Below are 20,132 nucleotides of genomic sequence, written 5' to 3'. Positions count from 1 at the left end.
TGAGAAAATGTAAGTGCCTGCACAGAGGGGGGTACTAAAAAATGTTGGCCACATTTCAAAAGATGTGGGATTTTAGGAATTCTCAAAGGACTCTCAACAAGGCTCTCATATACAACAAGCCTTTTGAGCAGAGGCTGTCAAGGATGTATGTGGGGAACAAAACACAATAGGTGGAGCTTGGTTTTGCCCCTGGAGCATCTAGGTCAGGAGAATGAGTGTTGATTTCTTAGAGAGAGAAAGAAGAGGATGAGGGCAAAGAGAGTCTATGAAAAACCTTAGCTACCAGAGGTGTACAGGCTTAAGGAACAGGCATTTGGGCTGGAACAGGAAGGCATCCTTGTCTCTCAGAGTCTGATTCCCTGAGCAGGAATCATTTAATATTTGAATTCCGGCGGGGCGCGGTGGCTCACGCCTGTAACGCCAGCACTTTGAGAAGCTTGAGGTCAGCGGATCATTTGAGGTCAGGAGTTCAAGACCAGCCTGGCCAAGATGGTGAAATCCCGTCTGTACTAAAAATACAAAAATTAGCTGGGCGTGGTGATGGACTCCTGTAATCCCAGCTGCTCAGGTGGCTGAAGCAGGGAATTGCTTGAACCCAGGAGGCAGAGGTTGCAGTGAGCTGAGATGGCACCACTGCACTCCAGCCTGGGAGAAAGAGCAAGACTCTGTCTCAAAAAAAAAAAAAAAAAAAAAAAAAAAAAAAAAAATTGAATTCCTATCGGGGAGGAAAGAAGGAGCCATCCTCTAATCGCTGTACTAATTCTATGCCTCTGCGCACCCAAACATCCCATGGCTGGATTTGCTTTATTTGTCTGAGCTTCCCAGCAGGAGAAATTTAGATCTGGCCACCGAAATTGCTGGAAGCAGACTCATCAGGACAGGAAGGAAATGACTGCTCTATCCCTGCAAATTGACTACTCAGTGAAAGAGACCAAGTTTAAAGATGCCCATGGCTATCCCAGTACCCTCCCTAATATAAAATGGCAGCAGCTGAGGCTCCAGACTTGTTGAGTGGAAGCTTTTTCCAATGAAAAACTTGTCCAAATCCTCTTGCTCATTACCTTGAGGTGTGTGTGTGTGTCTGCCTGTGTGCGCGCGTATCAACTCAGACATCATCTTTCTACCTTAAATTGGGACAATGCAAGCACATTTCAGGGCACAGAAGAGGCACCCAATGAATATGACGGATGCGATCTTTTCTCTTGTTCCCGTCTTTATCTTTCATTCTGTCCTTTCTTTGGAGGAACAATAAAGTAAAGATCTTATGAAATTCTTTCAACCTCCCAAGGAACATTAAAGCTGATGGACGGTGCCAGGGTATGGTAACCACGACCCCCTACTCCAATGCTTAACTTAAAAGATAAGTGCCATCCCTGCCCCTGTCACCAAAGCCACCTGACAAGTTCCCGGTGTGCCTGGCAGCTTTTGGAGGGGGGTACCCGGGAAGGGGCGTTGGGGATGGAAGACTGGGGACAGGTGCTTCGCGCCGCGGCCTGCCGGGAGGAGGCGCTGCGAAGACCCCCGCCCATGCCGGGCGCTTTCTGCTGCCCCCAGCGGAGGCGCCCGGGCCCCAGCCCCGTCCCCGCTAGCGGCTCCTCGGGAATGCTGGGAATGTGAGTCAGGGCCTCTGCGAGCGGGCGAGCGTGCCGGCCGGCCGGGTGGGGGCCCCGCCGAGCGCAGCGCCTGGCAGCGCCGCGCGAGCGCGCGTCTCGGGACTGCGGCGGGTGCCGCCCCCTCGGCCGCCGGCCCCGCCCGGCCCCGCGCCTGGCCCTGGCCCTCCGAGCAGTGTCCTCCTCCTTCCCTTCTTTCCTCCCTCCCTGTTCCCCGCCCCGCTTCTCCTCCTCTTCCTCCGCCTCCCGCTCCTGCTCGCTCGGTCTCCGGCTCCGGCGCCGGCTCCTGCTCCTCCTGGCCGCCCGGGGCCAAGGCGACGAGAGGTTGTAAAAATCCATGTGGGACGGCCCCGGGGCGAGCATCGGAAAGGTGAGACGCCGACGCCGGGGCCGGGGCCGCCTGGTGCCCGGCTCCCTCGGGGCGCCCGTGCCCGGGCATCCCTCGTGCCGGGTCCCCCTCGCTCGTGGGGAGCTGCAATGCGTTATCGTGGGGAGCCTAGGGGTGAACCATCCGCCTCCTACGGGGCTTTCTCGGGCGGGGGGAGGGATGGGGCGGCCTAAGGGAGGATTTGCCCTGATGTATAAACCCCCGGATTGGAACAAGTGCACGGTTTCCTCCAGCGCGCGGGCGCCGCTCCCTAGCCCCGGCTGCCCGGGTCACCTCCCGCAGTCCCTCTCCGGCAGCCACCCTCACTGCCATCGCCTTTCTTCTCTCAGATCCCCCTCTTCTGCCTGGCGTCCCCTCTTGCCTCGAGGGGTGGGGTGTTCGCGGGGTCGGGGGTCTTGAGCAATCCTAAGCAGAACAAAGTGGAGAAAGGTGGAGCCCCCGCCCGGGGGTGGGGTGGCTGGCCGCCTGGGTGGGTTCAGAGGGGAGCATATTTTTTTTTAAAAAAAACCCGTGTCAGGGAAAATGAAGCCGATTTATCGGGGAGGGCTAGGGGATGGTGTATGAAAAGGAATACGATGTGAAATTGAACTGAACGGCATCCCTTCTCTCCTCCTCCCCATCTCCTAATTATACAAAAAAAGGGATACTTACGAAGGTGTACCTAATTAAAAAAAATACCGTACGAGCCTTTGAAAGATCATCTTAGGACAGTGAAGATTAAGAGCTGCTTTGGTTCGGGGTAATAAAATAGCGCTCGTAAACTCTCCGTTCGGCCCTGCCTTATTTATTTTGTACTTAAGGGTCTCTGTTCTCCTTGCCGGAGAGGGAGGGTCCGCTCTTTTAGGAGTGGATCGATTTTAGGCGGCTACCTGCCTTTGCTGTATGAAAGGCAATTTACTCCCCGAGCGGTGAATTGTCGGGTCCCTCTGTGATTGACAGCCACACCTGCCACTTACGTGGGTAGAATGGGGACCGGTGGAACCCAAAGAACCAATCAATGCTCGGGAGAGGAGGGCAGCTCCCACTTGTCATGGTTAGTTTCCTGGTTGGCTCTTTAAATCAGTGATTTTACTTAACCATTGGTTTCCACCTGGTATGGGGATACAGCTGTGAGAGGCAGACAAGCGGGAAGAAAAGTCTTTGAAAATGGACTTTTAGAAGCAAGTATATTTGACCTGTGTTTCCTTGTCCTCCCCATCCCTTACCCACCACCCCCCTGATTATTAGTTGTAGTAGTTGCGGATGCCGAGGCCACTGGCTTAAAAATGAAAATGAATCTGTGTAAAGAAGGAATTGGGGGAGGGGGTGTTAGAATTGCCCACCTATTTCTCCAGAATTGCAGTCTTTATAAGAGACAACATGTACCGTTGAGCTATCCGGGAAAAGGGTGTGGCACTTTGTCTCCTATGGTCACTCTTGTCCTTGTAAAGTCACATTGTTTCTTAGTATACAGTACTTGGGGCTTGGCTGTACTGGATGGATTTATAAGGTATTTTTGGAGCCGGCAAACGTTCTTTATGGGGAGTCACATGAATAGAAGGGATTCTTTTAGTTCTGACAGTTAACTCAACTTCTGGAAGTGAGGGCTGCCTTGTTCTCTTTTGCAGAATGTCAGTTCGGTGGTGGTGGGGTCAAGCCATTTTCTTTCCGGGGAGTAGTAGAGTTTGCCTTTTTCTCATGTAAGCCATCTTGTCTGTTTGCTTCTGTGCTTTAATAAAATACTTGTACAGTTTTGGCAGGGAGGGGTGTGGAAGGTGATGGTGTCATGGTTTTCACCAGCAAGACTTCCACGGGTGGATGAATCATGGGTGAAGGACCAGATCCATCTCAACTCACTACTAGTGAAAGCCTGATTTTTCAACACCCTTCTCCCTGAATTCATCAGAAAAATTACTGATTGATCCAAAGAGCTGTCACTTTATAGAAGTTGTACCTGGATGTGAACATAATTCTGTGAATTAAGCATTTCATAAACAGACTGTGAGCCAGAATATACTGATTAGAATGGTTTTCATGTAGAAGCCGGGTTTGTCAAAGCAGTATTATTACTATTACTATCATCATCATTGTTATTGCATAGGCAAGCACTTTGTTGAGTACTTTATATGCATTATCTTTTTTAAACCTTGTGGAGCCCCTGTGAGGTAGGTACTATTCTTACGCCCAAATTATAGATGAGTAACTAGAAGGAATTCAGTATCTTGCCACAGTTTAGTATGAAAGCAAGAACCTGAGCCCGGGTTTGTCTTACCCAGAGCCCATGACCTTGGCCATGGCCTTGACTTCAAATTTTGGTTGTGTAGTCTGCATGTGTCCAGTCTGAAGTGTGGGTTCTCCCAGCATACGTAGAGCTAACCATTTTAAGAGTCCACTGTGATTGTGACAGTCCTTTTATCAGCCTGTTTTGCCTTTGCATTTGAAGGCTGTGGCATGGGCCAATAGGCAAATTTAGTAACTCTGTTTATTATATATTTCCAGTAGAAACATAATAAAATATAAAAAATTAACATATAATAAAATAAAAATTTTGGCTCGATAAAAATTTAGTTCCAAACTTAATGATGATGACTTAAAAGAAGGTAAAACAAAACAAAATTCACACTCTTCCATTTTTCTTGACACCTTAAATTTCCAATTAGAGTTTTAAATAGATCTTGGTTGAATAAATGCTCTTAACATCCTTCAGTTGTCTCCCCACCAAGGGATTAGGGTTTTATTTTCTTTGTTATTTACAGAGAACCTTTTCCATTAGTGATTAGGTATAATGATATTTAAAATTATTCTTTTGTAATAGCATGACCGTCTTGTTTTATTTTATTTTTTATTGTTTTTTGAAATGGAGTCTTGCTCTGTCACCAGGCTGGAGTGCAGTGGCGTGATCTTGGCTCACTGCAGTCTCTGCCTCCCGGGTTCAAGTGATTCTCCTGCCTCAGCCTCCCAAGTAGCTGGGATTACAGGTGCCCGCCACCATGCCTCTCTAATTTTTGTATTTTTAGTACAGACTGGGTTTCACCATGTTGGCCAGGCTGGTCTTGAACTCCTGGCCTCAGGTGATCCTCCTGCCTTGGCCTCCCAAAGTGCTGGCATTACAGGTGTGAACCACTGTGACCGGCCCCTCTTGTTTTGTTATGTTGGAAAAGCTGCAAGATGTAAGCCTTATCAGTCTCTTCCCATTGGTGAAACTTAGTGGTGAAGGTTTGCCAAAACAGGTATCCTGAAAAATAAGGTGAATGGTATTGCAGTCCACAAATTTACCTAAAGAGTCTTTGACTTTGGTTAGGTTGACTTTTGTACAATCTGCATTTGCTTGTTTTACTAGGACACCCTCTAGCCTTTTTTTTTTTTCTTTTTTCTTTTTTTAAAATCCTCTAACCAGTTAACATTTTAGCTGGTCCGTGGAGCATCTACTTGCCAGCCAACAGTTTCAGTTTCAGCAATGTTTACACTATTCCTTTATATTTTATTGTGATTTTCTTAGTTTAGAAAGATAGGATGAATGGAAAGCACAGAAAAGCACCAATATTCATGGTAATGTAGATCTCATAAATTTAAAATAGTTGATCCAAAGGTAGAACTCACTGGATATACAAAACATGGAGACTCTACAACCTCTTCTTTTTATGTGAAGAAAAGGAACAAAATGAATGAAGATATAAGACATGCTAACATATATCAAATGATAAGATATATTAGTCAGCTTTGGCAGTGTAACAAAACTCCCTGACTTACAGCAACAGGTATTTATTTTCACACTCATGGGTCTTCCGGTTGACCGTGATTTGGCTGGTATAGGTTGGGCTCCTTGGGGTGGCTGTGCAGAGGCTGTGGGTTGGGTTCCAGTCTCCTCCACATGTGTCCTGGGGCCCAGGCTGAAGGGATGGCAGCTACTTGGGGCATGCTCTTCTCCTGGCAGATCACTGGAGCCAAGAGGCAAACTACACGAGCAAGTGTCACTTTCACTAATAACCTGTTTTGGACAAAGCACTATTTTGGACAACACTTGTCTGTAAACGTAGACTCTGTTCACAGTAAGGGAGCGAATATTTGATGAACTATCATCCAGCTTCCAACAGCATGTAAAAATTATGGTTAGAGGATTTTCTAATTTTTTCTTTTTCTTGGGGAATGCAATTTTCATCCCCTCACTCCCATTGCTAGCTGCGTGACATGTAAACCTGGTCCTTAACTTCTGCATTTCAGGAATATTCTCTGTTTGATTTTAGAGGGCTGGCTATAAAACAGGTTTGTGTATACACATGAATTACTTAAATTATTAAGGCACTATTTATTAGAACCTACTGTGTTCCAAGAGACAATGTTCAGTGCAGTGGTGAACACAGTTTTTATCTGATGTGGGTCCTGCCACCATGAAACTTATCATTAGGAATAGGTGTAAGGAAGGACTCCTTGGATGCAATGGCATTTTCCTGGACCTTAAAGCAGGGAGAGAGTTGGAGATGCAGGTAGAGCAATGGATACCATAAAAATGTAGGGGCACACATGGATATAATGAGTTATTCCACTTGGCCAGAGAGTAAGAAAGGTGAATTACAACAACAATAATAATTATAACAGTAGTATTTATAGCTTAACTTCTATTGTGCAGTTAACAATGTGTTAGGCACTGTGCTTAGCACTTTCCATAAGATATTTAATATTGGGTAGGCTTGCTGGTTGCCTACCCAACATTCATTTTCTCCTTTCCAACTAAAAGAACCCCAATTTTGTCTGAGATGGAAATAAGCCCACCTCACCTTCCCAAGACTCCCTTGGACTTAGAGTGGCCATGAGAGTTGGGTCTGATAATGGCATAGGTGGAAGTTTTTGGGTGGAGGCTTTCCTGAAAATGTAGTGAGTGAGACACACGTGGGTGGTATACTCCAAGAACTTTTCAGCTCTTTAACTTCTTGCTGCTGAGATCATTGGTGCAATGCCTGGAGGGGCAGCAGCCAACTACAACAATGAAGATAAAGCCACGGTTTTTGTTTTTTTTTGTTTGCTTTTGAGACAGGGCCTCACTCTGTCACCCAGGCTGGAGTGCAGTGGCACCGATCTCAGCTCACTGCAGCCTTGACTTCCCCGGCTCAAGTGATTCTCCCACCTCAGTCTTCCCAGTAGCTGGAACTACAGGTGCGCACTACCATGCCTGGCTGATTTTTGTATACTTTTGTAAAGATGAGATTTCCCCATGTTGCCCAGGCTGGTCTTGAACTCCCGAGCTCAAGTGATCTGCCTGCCTTGGCCTCCCAAACTGCTGGGATTAGAGGTGTGAGCCACCGTGCCCAGCCAAAATCGTGTCTTACAAATGGCAAAGCTGGAGCCTGGAAGGATCTTGGTTTTGGTGACATCGTTCATTCATAGTACCAGCTTAGACTGCCTTCCTCTGTAGTTCTTATTGCATAAAACTAAAAAGCTCTTTACTTGTAAGCCACTGCTTATTACTTGCAGCCGCACATACTCCTCACTGATACATACCTTCTCAAGAAAACCCTCAAAGTAGGTGCTATCACCTATTTTGCAGGTGAGAACATTAAAACTTAGAGGGGTTAAGGACTTGCCCAACCAGTAAGTAGAAGCATTGGGGGTTCAAAACAACATCATTTTGACTTTCAGGATCATCATCTTGCCTCTGGCTGTGCAGGACAAGTACCATAGTGGAGATAATGTTGGAAAATTAGGCTGGATTAAGATTTAGGAGGCATCTGGATTCCTGGTTGAAATATTTGAGTTTGATTTCATGGGCTAGTGAGTATAAAGCCATTGAAAAAGACAGAGACCGGAGGTTGGGAGACTACTGAGGCTTGAGTGCATGACATACATGCTTTAGTACGAGTGAAGGTGGAGGGAAAACTGGGCATGAAACAGAGCTGGGGACATGAGAAGATAATGGAATTGAGTGAACCCAAATCATAGTTGCTGTTAACCTATGATCATCTGAGAGCAAAATGAAAGTCTCCTGAAGGCTAGTATTCACTTCTACTGATGGCTTCACATTTGCCCAGAAGTAAGAATGAGTAATGTAGAGAATTGCTAATGAGATATGAATCACTATTTCATGCCATGGGGTGGGGTCTTCTACTCATTGTCAATACCATTTATTGAGCCCTTGACGACCTTGTATTAAATGACTTTGGTCTGGGTCTGGCTCCACTGTGCCAGTTCAAGGTAGCAGAGATGAAGGGTAAGGTCAGGAGGTGCTGCAGTGGTACATTAGATTCTGTCCATGGACTTATTTCTGCTAAACATTCTAGACCTTCCTTGAGGGGTAGATTGGGATTACTTTAACTGTCTGTGTCTCCTTTTTTTCTTCTCTTTACTTTTTAAATCTGTAAAATAAAGGATTTGGTTTACATTCATAGTTTTCAAATGTTTTTCAGCTGTTAAAACTTTTTGTTTCCTAAATAAAAATGTATCTGGACCCTCAGTATATTTATAGAAAGCAGAGCTGTTCTGGAAATTTAGGGTCCAGATTTATGTTGTATGAAGTGTCTTTATGTTGAGGCCACTGCTCTTAAATGACACCTACACACCCTTCCTGGTTCAGGATTATGTGAATCTTATAGCTGTTCAGATGTTTTATTTGTGCATCATCTTTAACAAATCCCTTTGTTATTCCACAGGTTGTGTCTTAATATCATCTGTGGTAGAGACTGTTAATGTTCCCCATAGCCACTTTTTCTTTCCTTCCAGGCATATGTTGGAGGTGGCTTGCATCACTTCCATGCTAGAATATTTGATTTCCAGTGTGAGAGCACCCAGTGCCCTCTTCTACTGCAATGATTACGGAAATGTGTGTTGAGATGGAGCCCTTCATCTGCCTGGGCCTTTCAGTCACTAAATGAACACAGCTTCCCGTCAACTGGAGTTGGACATATAGACCAAGAAGTAAACTTTGGTTGTTTTAAGCCATGAAGATTTTTGTGATTTTTGGTTTCTGCAGCACTTTTCTGCTTATCTTTACTGATACACCATCTTTGAGCACATCTGCTAAACTTTATGTAACTTACTTTTTGGGTGCCTTCTGGATTAACCTGAAGCCTGGCCAGCTTGTCCTTACTTTGTAGTTAGGAAAAGAGTGGGCTGGCATCTACATCCGCTGTCCGTGCTGGTCTCTGTGCTAATAGATTCTTTGAATTGAAAGCTTTATGCTCAATAACATTTGTTTTCATGTTTAAAAAGTTCCTGAAGACATATTGTATAGTGCACCTCACTGTTCTTTTTTAAAAAAAAAAAAGCCTTTATGCCATCTTGCTTTTTTTTTTTTTTTTTTGTATTTTTAGTAGAGACGGGGTTTCACCGTGTCAGCCAGGATGGTCTTGATCTCGTGACCCCGTGATCCGCCCGCCTCGGCCTCCCAAAGTGCTAGGATTACAGGCGTGAGCCACCACGCCAGGCCGCCATGTTGCTTTTTCAAGTATAGAATCTCTGTGGCTTAGAGAGGAATAATGACTATAAGTTACCATAACAATGGCTGTTATTAAGTAGTGATTGATTTGTGAAGTATTTATTGAGTATCTACTTTGTGTTAGGCACTGGGGGTACAGAGATGAACCACAGATAGTTCCTTACTACTTGGAGCTAATACTCCAGTTGGAAGTGATGGATACGTTTGCTCTGTTATATGAAGAGCACCATTTATTGAGCATTTACTATGTGGTAGGCACTGTGCTAGGTGCTTTATATTGCTCATTTCATATTACTTATACAGGTAAACGTATTATCCCATTTTATAGGTGAGGAAACTGAGACTCAAAGAATTTGATAAGTTCCATGAAGGCAGGAGCTTTGCCTTTGGCTGTATCCCTAGTGCCTAGATGTTCTGTAAGTATTTGTCAAATGATTGAAGGAACAGAAAAACTTGCTCAGAGTTAATGCTGTGGCAGAGCCAGAATTTGAATCCACCTCTGCCTTACTCTCAAGGCTGCTAAATTATCACTAGAGAAAGTAGAAACAATGAGTGGCCCCACAATTACAACAGAAACAACCAACAAGCCTTAACCATTGTCAATGCCAAAAGCACCAGGAGCTCTAAGCTGTCTCACTTTCACAGCCAGGGCCGAGCCTTCTTTGTGATTTTCTGCTCATTCTTTCAGCTGGGGAAGTCCAAGGCCACTACATCACTGACTTAATTGTTAATATAATTGGTTACCCTTCTCTTGGGCCAGTTCATCTGCTACTCCAGCCTAATTTCTTTAGCACTTGGCTGGCCAATTCCCAGGGTGTGCCTCAAAGTTCTGCTCTTAACCTCTTGGGCATTACTTCTCCACTTACATCTTCCAGATTTGTTGCTTTGAAGTTGCATTTCCTCTGTTCTTGAACTCATGTTGACTCTGCCAAGCAGAGTTCGCTTGGTCAGAGCCCAGGAATCTCTAGTTGCTGGCACCTAATCAGCACTCAACAAAATTAAAAAGAGAGAGAGAGCGTGTGCATGGAAGAAGAGAAGAAAATAAATAAAGGCAGGAAGAACTTTCAGGAAGGAACTAAGTGGTTATTTTTTCCTGGAAGTCAATGGTGAGATTATAGCCCCATTGGATGAAGTGTTGGAAGGGCATCTCTGAGATATACCTGAAAACCAAAGGCCAGCCGCAATGTTCATAGACATCTTATATCAGCAACTTAGTTTTGCTATGGTTTATTTTTCAGAGTCTACATTTTGCTCAGTTAATTATCCTGTGTGAGTGTGTGTGTGTGTATGTGTGTGTGTGTGTGTGTGTGGTCTGATAGCATTAGCTCTCTTTTCCTGTCTTAATACTTTCCACCCCTAAAGGTAGTTGTCATTCTGTGATTTCAGGGCATGAATGAGTTGCAGGCAGCAAAGTGCATTTACCCTAAATGCATTAGGAGCAAACTATTAATTCAAGGCAACTTCTTAATGGGTCAGAAGACAAGAGCTTGAATGGGAATTGAGCAATGTGACTGTTCTTTAAGAATATGCTCAGATCCTTATGCAAACCGTGAAAGATTTCTGCTAAATGGTATGACTAATTGCAGTAAGAAAGAGCAGGGTTTCCTATAAGAAATTGAACCTAGTTGTGCACTGTGGTTACCAATTCTTATGTGGCATATTTCTCTATAATAAGATAGGTGTGGTCAAGAGTTCATCCTCTATGGGCCTGAGGTGATTGAAGGTGGGTTTGGGGTCTGGGAGCTGCTCTGGCAGTGAGAGTTGAGCAGCTCTGCCAGATGTGAGGTTAGGGCGGTCCCATGATCACTAGTTATTTTCTCAGTGATACTGGTGGGCATCAAATTTCTACCAAGATGTCTTTCTTGTGCCTGGCTTGAGGCAGATTAGCCATGTGCCGTTTTGCCAGCCAGCTCCAGCTGTCATCACCTCGAGGAGCAGCCGTGGTTCAAGGGGCGGGTTCCGAGAGGAGCAGGGTTGTTGACTCTTTTTTTACATTCACATCTCAGGAGAGGATTTTTGATGTCTTTTCTTTTCTTCTGGTGATGTATGTTTTTCCTTCCCTTCTAAGGCTGTGACATTCCCTCCTCCCCCTTCTTTGTTTCGCATTTTGACCCTTTATTCGTATTGTTCATGAAGCCTCTCCCTGACAGGAAGCAGGAGGTTGGGTAGTGAGTGGGATAACAGCGTGGCATTCGTATGGGCTCGTTGAAAATAGGTCCTGTTTGATGCTGGGTGGATACAAAAGCACCTGGGTCTTAGTGGCTGCTGTTCATCAGGCTCGTGAGCGTGGAGCAGTTAGTGTGGGCACGCAAGGGGAATTCTTCACCTTTTTTGTTAAAGTTGAGAAATAACTCTCTTTTTATACGTGGGCTTTGAATGTATTCACGGGCCACCTTGAATTCACAACATGAATAGTTGCTTAGAATAACTTCAGAGCAGATTCTTTTGGATACAGAGACATAGCACTGACCTGGGGTCACAAGCCCTAAGTTCCCTTTCTGTCTTTGCCACTAGCTTTCTCCTTATTTGGGATCTCTGTTTCTCTATCATCTAGTCCAATTTGCTTCAAAGGCACTCTTCTAGATCTATTATATATATATATTTACAACAGTTTCTTCATGCAAAGATTCAACTAAGTAATTATCATTTTATTAGTAATTTAACCTGGAAAACAGGAATGGCTGGTGTTCTTTCATAATAGATATTAGTAACAAAGAATTAAGCCATTCTGTTATGTAGTCATCGTAAAAGTGTATGCTTGCTTTGTGCCAGTCTTCTTCTGGGAATAGGGTGTGTACATGTCAAGAGGACCGTAATAGAGCAGGTAATTTTGTAGGGGAGTTCAGGGATTGTAGTATCCAGTGGAGCACCAAACAAATAAGCAGGCAATAATGGATGCTCTTTGGGGGAACATCCAGGCTATCATGGAAGACTTAGGAGAGTCATGGATGAAGAATGAAGGAAGGCTTCCTGAAGAAAATAGCACCTAAAGTGTCACTGAAGGGTAAATGGAATTAGCCAGAGGAGGGAGGATTTGAAGGTACAAATAACAGGGGGAATAGCATGCACTAGGTCCAAAGGTAAGCGAGAGAATGGGAGATTCAGGGTTCACGGAGGTAAAGGTAGGTAGAACTGTAGAGCTGGAGTTTAGCTTGGCTCAGGATGAGGGACGGTGAGAGGAGCCAGAGAGTGTGACAGGGCATAAGACCCTGTGAGCCATTGAGGAGATGGGACTCAAGCTTAAAACTTCAAGAGATTTCAAGTAGGGGACGGATACGATCAAGGACTCTGAATTCTCTTTATTCTCCTTTTATTTCACTGTCATGGCAATAATTACCTACTTTTGATGCTTGTGGGAGTGTGGGACTTGACATTGGGAAGAGAGGGTGGCAAGATGACCTGAAGAACAATAGAAAGATTGATTATTATGGCTTTGGGACTCCTAGCAATGTCCATTCTGATTCATTGACCAAACACAATTTATGCAGCCTTAATAATTTTGAAAGACCATTTTCCAGGTGAGGAAAAATATCTGCTGGTGAAAGATCTGCAATGGGACTCCACATCACTTGTTGGTTTTGAGACTCTCTCCCAATATCACCTAGGACAAAGTTCATTTCAATAAATTTTAAGCAGAGCACAGAGAGTACACATTGTGTTTCAAAATCTTTGTACTTAATGGGCAGAATGAAACTGACTTCGTTAGATTAATTGAGGGAAATACTTGAAGTAATTCATAGCGTACAGCTTCTGAAAGTGGTCTGAGAAAGTTCATGAATGGAAATAGTTTCATTATTCCTGAAATGTACAAGATTGGGAGTTATGGGCTAGAACACTATTCAATACCCCGTGCATAGTGGCTGCCTCTGACTTTACTTCGATATGATTTACACTTTTGTACATTATACAGTAACACTGTTAAATTGCCTTTCATACATTAATCTTCTGTGCTGTAGCTTATGAACCACCATTCTGAGCTACTGTACCATGACCTTACCTGCCGACAAGTAGTTTTAGTTCATCAGCATCACCATATTTGTACAACAGTTTGTGCAATCACCTGAATATTTCTTGAATTTTGTCATTAATTTATAAGTGGAAAATGGAAAACTGTAGGCAATAATATAGGGAGAAGTATTTAGCTCATAATGTAATTGAGCCAAACATTGAAACCATTAGGCATGCCCAATATGGCTAGTGGTTAGCTTTAGTCAGATGCTTTGAACTTAAGTTGGCCAACTATTTATAGTTGTGAGTGAAGTTAAAGGCCATGTATGTATGAAATGTTGGAAAAAAGCTTTAGGGATTATATTAAAGAGCAAGATGGAATTTGGGATTTTATCATTTATTTGTTTTGGGGAACAGAGCTTCCCTTTTTAACATGTAAGTAAGTCAAGGTAAGTTTTGTTTGTTCAGCTCTTTAAAAAGTACATATTCAGAAAGGTGTTTTCTACAAAAGCAAGAGACAGAAATTGGATTTCTCATCAGTCTTATTTACGAGTCCACCAGAGTATGTAACCTAATCCTTTGGTTTGCTAGTCAGAATAGGTGATTATTGTGATAAAATCTCTGTGTATTTTGGCAAACAAGTAACGAGAAATCAAAGCAAAATAAAATGGCATTTGGCAAAGGATTCACCTCAATGGGAATTTCATGATCCCATGGTTTCATTTGTTAAAATGATGCGCTGTGGAACTAGAAAAAGACTAAATGAATCCTAGTCTTTGCCATAAACCTTAGGAGGGTACATTTGTAGCCAAAGAGAGAAAGGGATACGCATAAAATTTACCAGATCAAAGTTGTTTACAATTGACCCCACAGCCCTCTAATTCCCTAGGTCAGGAGGGAGTGGTGGTTATCTGTCTGTCCTGGGGGGGTCTGCTTGCTATCTGGGGAGCTTATCTAACTTTTTTTGTGGGCTCAGCCCACCTCTAGGCAAAAGATTGAGCTGGATACAAAATTCCAGTTCTTTCTAATACCTCTTGTGGTTGGTTGAATGATGAGTGCTAAGTCATGAGAGATGTTATTTAAATAGAAGATGGGAAAGAATTGGCTCTTAGATTTTTTTAGTCTCTTCCTGAAACTGAGAGACGTAGTTTATCTTCTATAAAAAAGGTGGATAATTGTTAGACCAGAAATTCAAGAAGATCATATTAAGTATCTACTATGAGTCAGGCACTGTGCTAAGCACTTTGAAGAATTATCTCGTTTAATCTTCACAATAACTTCATGATCTAAGTATTATTTTTATTGATAAGGAAAGTAATGTTTAGAGAAATTAAGAAACTTGCCTTGGTGTCTTAGTTGACTTTCCCACAGAGGCAGACCCTGAGACAAATAGTTACTTGGGACGTACAGGGGTCACTAGTGAGTGAATGAGGATATGAGACAGGGAAGTGAAGGCAGCCAATAGATGGCGCATTGTTAAGCGAGTTGTGCAATGGCAACTAGTGTTTAATCCCATAAGGAAATTGTAGAGATAGTGTAAAACACCTGCCTTAGGGTATTTTTACACAAAGGCTAGGAGAGTAGGGATGTCTCACCACTAGTTCATGTCAGTTGTTTTATTTTCTTTTCTTTTTTTAAAATTTATTTTAATTATTTTTATTTTTTTACTGTGGTAAAATATACATAACATAAAATTTACCATTGTAACCATTTTAAAGTGCACAGTTTGGTGTACTAAGTATATTTGCAATGTTGTACAGCCATCACCACCATCAATCTCCAGAGCTTTCTCATCATCCCATACTGAAACTAGGTACTAATTAAACAATAACTCCACATTCCCCCAGCCCCTGGAAACCACCATTATACTTTCTGTCTCTATGAATTTGACTATTCTAGGTACCTCATATAAATGATATCCGACAATATTTGAGCTTTTGTGGCTGGTTTATTTCACTTAGCATAATGTTTTCAAAGTTCATGTTGTAGCATGTATCAGAATTTCATTTCCTTTGGTTTTTTTTTTTTTTGAGACAGAGTCTCACTCTGTTGCCCAAGTGGGAGTGCAGTGACAGAGTCTTGGCTCGCTGCAACCTCTCAACCTCTGCCTCCTGGGTTCACATGATCCTCGTGCCTCAGCCTCCCAAGTAGCTAGGACTACAGGTGCATGCCAACATGCCCGGCTAATTTTTGTATTTTTTAGTAAAGATGGGGTTTTGCCATGTTGGCCATGCTGGTCTTGAACTCCTGGCCTCATATAATCCACCCACCTTGGCCTCCTCATTTCTTTTTTAAGGATGAATAATATTCCATTTTATGTGTATACTTCATTTTCTTTATGCATTCAACGTCAGTGGACATTTCGGTTGTTTTCACCTTTTGGCTATCATGAATAATGCGGTTGTGAATACTGTTGTATAAATAGCTGTCAGATTTTTTTTTAAGGGTGGTTAACCCTGGGACTTCTACACCCTGCAAGGGAAGACTAGCTTATCCAGGTTTAAAAGATACTCTTAGGCAGAGATTCTGATATTGGCAGTGCCTTTGGGGCACTCTAAAATGTTCAGGTCAGAGGGACATCGATAGGCACTTAGAGCATCTGCTTGCAAGATCTTAACCTAAGTAAGTGGAGAAACTGGAATTTGGACCCTTCAGAGCCCATGCTTTAAACTGCTCTACACTGAGTTGCCTTTTAATTGCAAGTGTAAACTAGTGCTGAGATATGAAGATGAAGAAGACATAGTTCTTGCCTTTAAGGAAGGTACAGGGTTGAATCATCTGTTTTGCAAAAGGTTCAAGTGAAGACAGGGTCATCAGTTGGTGCAATCTGTAAGTCACACAGCCATTATAAGATGGAATCACAGATAGCAGGAGGTGGGTGCATGTGTTGCCTTTCTTTTGGTGTGGAGGCATGCTTGGGTCAGTTACAGCTAGATTCTTCCTAGGCTGTGCTCCAGGACAGGCACTCACACGTGTACTGATCATACGAGGTCCAGCCCACGCCCATTGATGCTCGCTGGCATTCACTATTTGGATTGTTTGTACAACTATGTCACCTCCTAGCAGGATTTATCCTCCTTTCGGCTTTTCCAGTGATTGCCTTCGTCTCAATGTCCAAGCACCAGGAGCAGCTATTTGTCAGTAAAGAAATCAGTGGTCAGGAATGATAAAGAGAATACATTTGGAGGCAATTAAAATAGTTGGTTGTATGCATCTGTATCTGAAAATAAATTATTTACAAATGATTTGCATCTATCTGGAGACCTAACAGAAGATATTCTGTCCCTGAATGGATGATATTTCCTAGTTTGGTAATCTGCAGAGGAAGAAAGAAATGAGAGATAAATCAGTGAGAAAGCACTGTCCTATATTTTAATCTAAATGTTACATATTTTGTTTTAGCACTGTATTTGTGGTAGCTGGGTTTATTAGTCAGATATTGCTAGGTTGTGCTGGGCTAACAAAGGACCTCCAAATCTCAGTGGCTTCTTTCTCTCAGGAGTTGTCTGTGATTCTGCTCCATGTTATCTTTATTCTGGGACACAGGCTGAAGGAGCCTTTCTTGGACAGCCTATTCTCATGGTAGAGAAGAAAAAACAATGGTTTACCCACAAGAGGGCTCTGATAGCTACTGTTTGGTTATGGCATTTGTTACTTCTGCTTACATTTCATTGGCCAAAACAAGTCATACGGCCAAGCCAGATGTCATTGGAGCAGGAAAGATTATCTTCCCACAGGAAGGAGACTGTAGGGATGGGCAGGCTAGGGGGATGGTGAATATGTTGAACACATGATGCAATTTAATGCATGGGCTAAAGTTTTACTTGCATGTGCAGAGTTTTTTTTTTTTTTGGCAACCTTTTTAATCAACTACTTTTTTAAGACCCATTGCCAGATGTTTAATGCTGTTATTTCTATTTTACTCATGAGGAAGAAAGGGTCTAATGTAAGAAAACAACACAATGAGCCTGTGGTCAATATTGATGATGATGAGGATTGTACTGAGTATTTACTAAGCCTCAGGCACTGTGCTAAGTACTTCTGCCTTCTCTGATTTAATCATTACTCACCTTATTTTTTGTGAAGTAGCTATTGTTACACTTGAGGCCATTGTTACTCAGATACTTACTGAGGCTCAGAGAGGTTTGCTAACTTGCTCAAGGTTAAACAGATAATAAATGTGAGATTCAGGTCTCAAATCCAGTGTATGCTTAATCACTTAACCAAGGTTTCTCAGACTTAGATGATATCTTTTTTAATGAAAATAATTTCTCGTAGCACCCCAGGGTTGGCTTAAATTATTTTTATGTAATGATACTTTAAATTGTATAAACATAAAGCTGGTGAGTTTTATTTTTAAGCTCTTACACCTTTTTAAAACATAAATCAATTTAGAAATAGAGTATATGTCATATGACATTACTAATTCAAATTCATAACATTAATTTAACTGCATTAACTAAATTGCTGCTTATAATTAGAATGTGATGCTGACTATTCTGGACAGGTTCTTTGGCATCATCTGGTCTACCCTGCTGTGCACTGGGTGATGATTCAATTTTCCCACCATATTCACAATACTCAACTTCTGTGAAACTTTCATTCATTCTGAGGAACTTGACAATCCTTACCTTTCACCCAGTGAGAACACATCCTTTAGATCTCCAAGACCATCTTATTTCCTTTCACATTGACTCAGTGATTCCTTAGGGTACAGCTTGATATTCAAAGTCAATGGGCATGGCGCTGTGCTGATCAAGAATATCCTTACATTATTTGTTTTCAGATTTCTGAAATAAAAACAAGCCTTAAATTCTCATGAGATTTGCAGATTCTTTCATATGCATAACTATGGATCTGACTTCCCTCCTTAGTTCTTGTCCAGGTTAAAAAACTGGATTTTCCCTGTCTGTTACTACACTCTTCTTTCCATAGGACTCTCTCCATCTGAGACCACACTCTATCACTCCCAGAAAGGCCCTCATCTGTTTCTGGTGTTCACAGCAACTGGCAGCCTTGCACAACAATTAGAGTTGTTAATGTGAACCTGAGTAAAGAGGCTGTGACCCCCTTTTAAATGGAAGGCTTTGGACCTCTAGCATGTCAGAAACCACATTACAGATTTGTTCTCCAGAAGTATATGTTGAATAGATCCGAATTATGTCCTATAATTTCCCTTTTTATTTATTTTTATGTTAGATAAGCCTACCATTATCCATTCATAGACAAGAGATTTGACTCAATTACTTGATGATTTACTTACTGCACTTACTGACTCTCATTTACTCTAATTTCCATTGTTAAAGGGGTTTCTGTATACCATTCAGCACCCTGAACTTGATCCTTGTTAAAGCCTCCAATGTGACTCTTCCATGGTTATCAGTCATATTTTTGAGAGACCTCAGAGTTAGGATGTAACGTTTATTCTTTCTCTTCTTTCCAGAATACATAGATGAGTGCTTGTCTCCATAATTTGCCCATTGGAGCCATTCCTCATCCCTCGTTGATTGTGGTCTTTTTTTTTTTTAATAGCTTACAATCTTTGCTAAAATTTTTCCTCACATATGTGATTATGCCTATATTCTTTTCTAGTAAAAAGCCATTTACACATAATCCTTATGCCATTATAAATGTAGCAAAATTTTGTGTGATTGGATTTTTAGGGCCAAGGGGGCAGAGTTTTTATTCTATCTCTCTATCATTTTCTCAGAAACATCTGTTAGTTGACAGATAGAAGATTTTTTAGTGTAAGACCCAATAATTCCTGAATATTCTTTTTTTAAGTATACTATAACTGAAGCTTTGCCAATTGACATTTTACATTTGCAGATGAAAGGAAATGCACAGATGTTTAAAAAACGAATCTGAAAACCTTATTTATTCTTTCAGTGCAACTACTTAATTTGTTACATTTATGAGACTTTATGGGGCAATGAATAATGTTGTTATAATCAGCATATTTTATTAAACGTCGCTTATTTTAATTTTATTTAACATCTCAAATTATTTCTTAATTTTACTGTTTATTGTTTGGGATTTTGCCATTTTTAAAATTTATTTATTTTTTAGAGATAAGGTCTCTCTGTGTCACTCAGGCTGGAGCGCAATGGCGTGATCATAGCTCCCTGCTGCCTTGAACTCCTGGACTCAAGCTACTCTCCTGCCTCAGCCTCCCAAGTAGCTAGGACTACAACTGCACACCACCACACCTGACTAATTTATTTTTGAATTTTTTGTAGAGATGGGGTGTCGTCATGTTGCCCAGGCTGGTCTCAAACTCCTGGCCTCAAGTGATCCTCCCACCTTGGTCTCCCAAAATGCTGAGATTATAGGCATGAGCTTACCACACCTGGCTGTTTTGCTATATTTTTAACTTGTGGATTTAGCTGTGTACTAGATAATAGTCTATTACTTTAACAAAATTTTTAGGGGTTTCAGATCCTTAATTTAACACTTTGAAATAAGTTGATGGAGTCTGAAATTTAAATAATGGAAATGGTTAATGGAAAGAACAGTTAACTAATATTTGGGCATGCAGAGCACTTGCTTTGTAGTATGGAAGACAGTCAGCCTCTTGACTCAAGTACCTTGCCATAAAACATGAGCCAAGGCAGCTGAACATGTAATCATGCTAAATCTACACATGGAAAACAGTAATTATAAAATGAGTTTGGGGGAACTAAAGGAGAGAGTACTGATGTGTGGATAGGCGTGTTTGAGTTTCATAGAGCTTTTTGGAGAATGATGGGAAAGCAATTTTGAAAATCTCTGCTGTGTTAAG

General features: G+C 42.2%; 1 protein-coding gene across 10 annotated transcripts in view; it reads left to right on the top strand.

Moving 5' to 3' along the window:
• The first annotated feature begins 1,710 nt into the window (after window positions 1–1,710).
• Window positions 1,711–20,132, top strand: part of ERC2 (ELKS/RAB6-interacting/CAST family member 2) — a 976,550-nt gene continuing 958,128 nt past the window's right edge. For 9 of the 10 annotated variants that reach the window (XR_010111441.1, XR_010111442.1, XR_008625007.2 and 6 more), the window contains exon 1: window positions 1,712–1,980. The gene's annotated coding sequence lies outside the window, so the exon portion shown is untranslated. Of the gene's footprint in view, window positions 1,981–20,132 lie in introns of all 10 variants that reach the window. The other variant, XM_055110956.2, reaches the window with a different exon arrangement.

Source organism: Pan paniscus, chromosome 2 (genome assembly GCF_029289425.2).
Source record: "Pan paniscus chromosome 2, NHGRI_mPanPan1-v2.0_pri, whole genome shotgun sequence".
In the NCBI taxonomy this organism is placed as follows: Eukaryota; Metazoa; Chordata; class Mammalia; order Primates; family Hominidae; genus Pan; species Pan paniscus.
The sequence above is the reverse complement of the archived record's forward strand: the minus strand, read 5'-3'. Positions and strand labels throughout refer to the sequence as shown.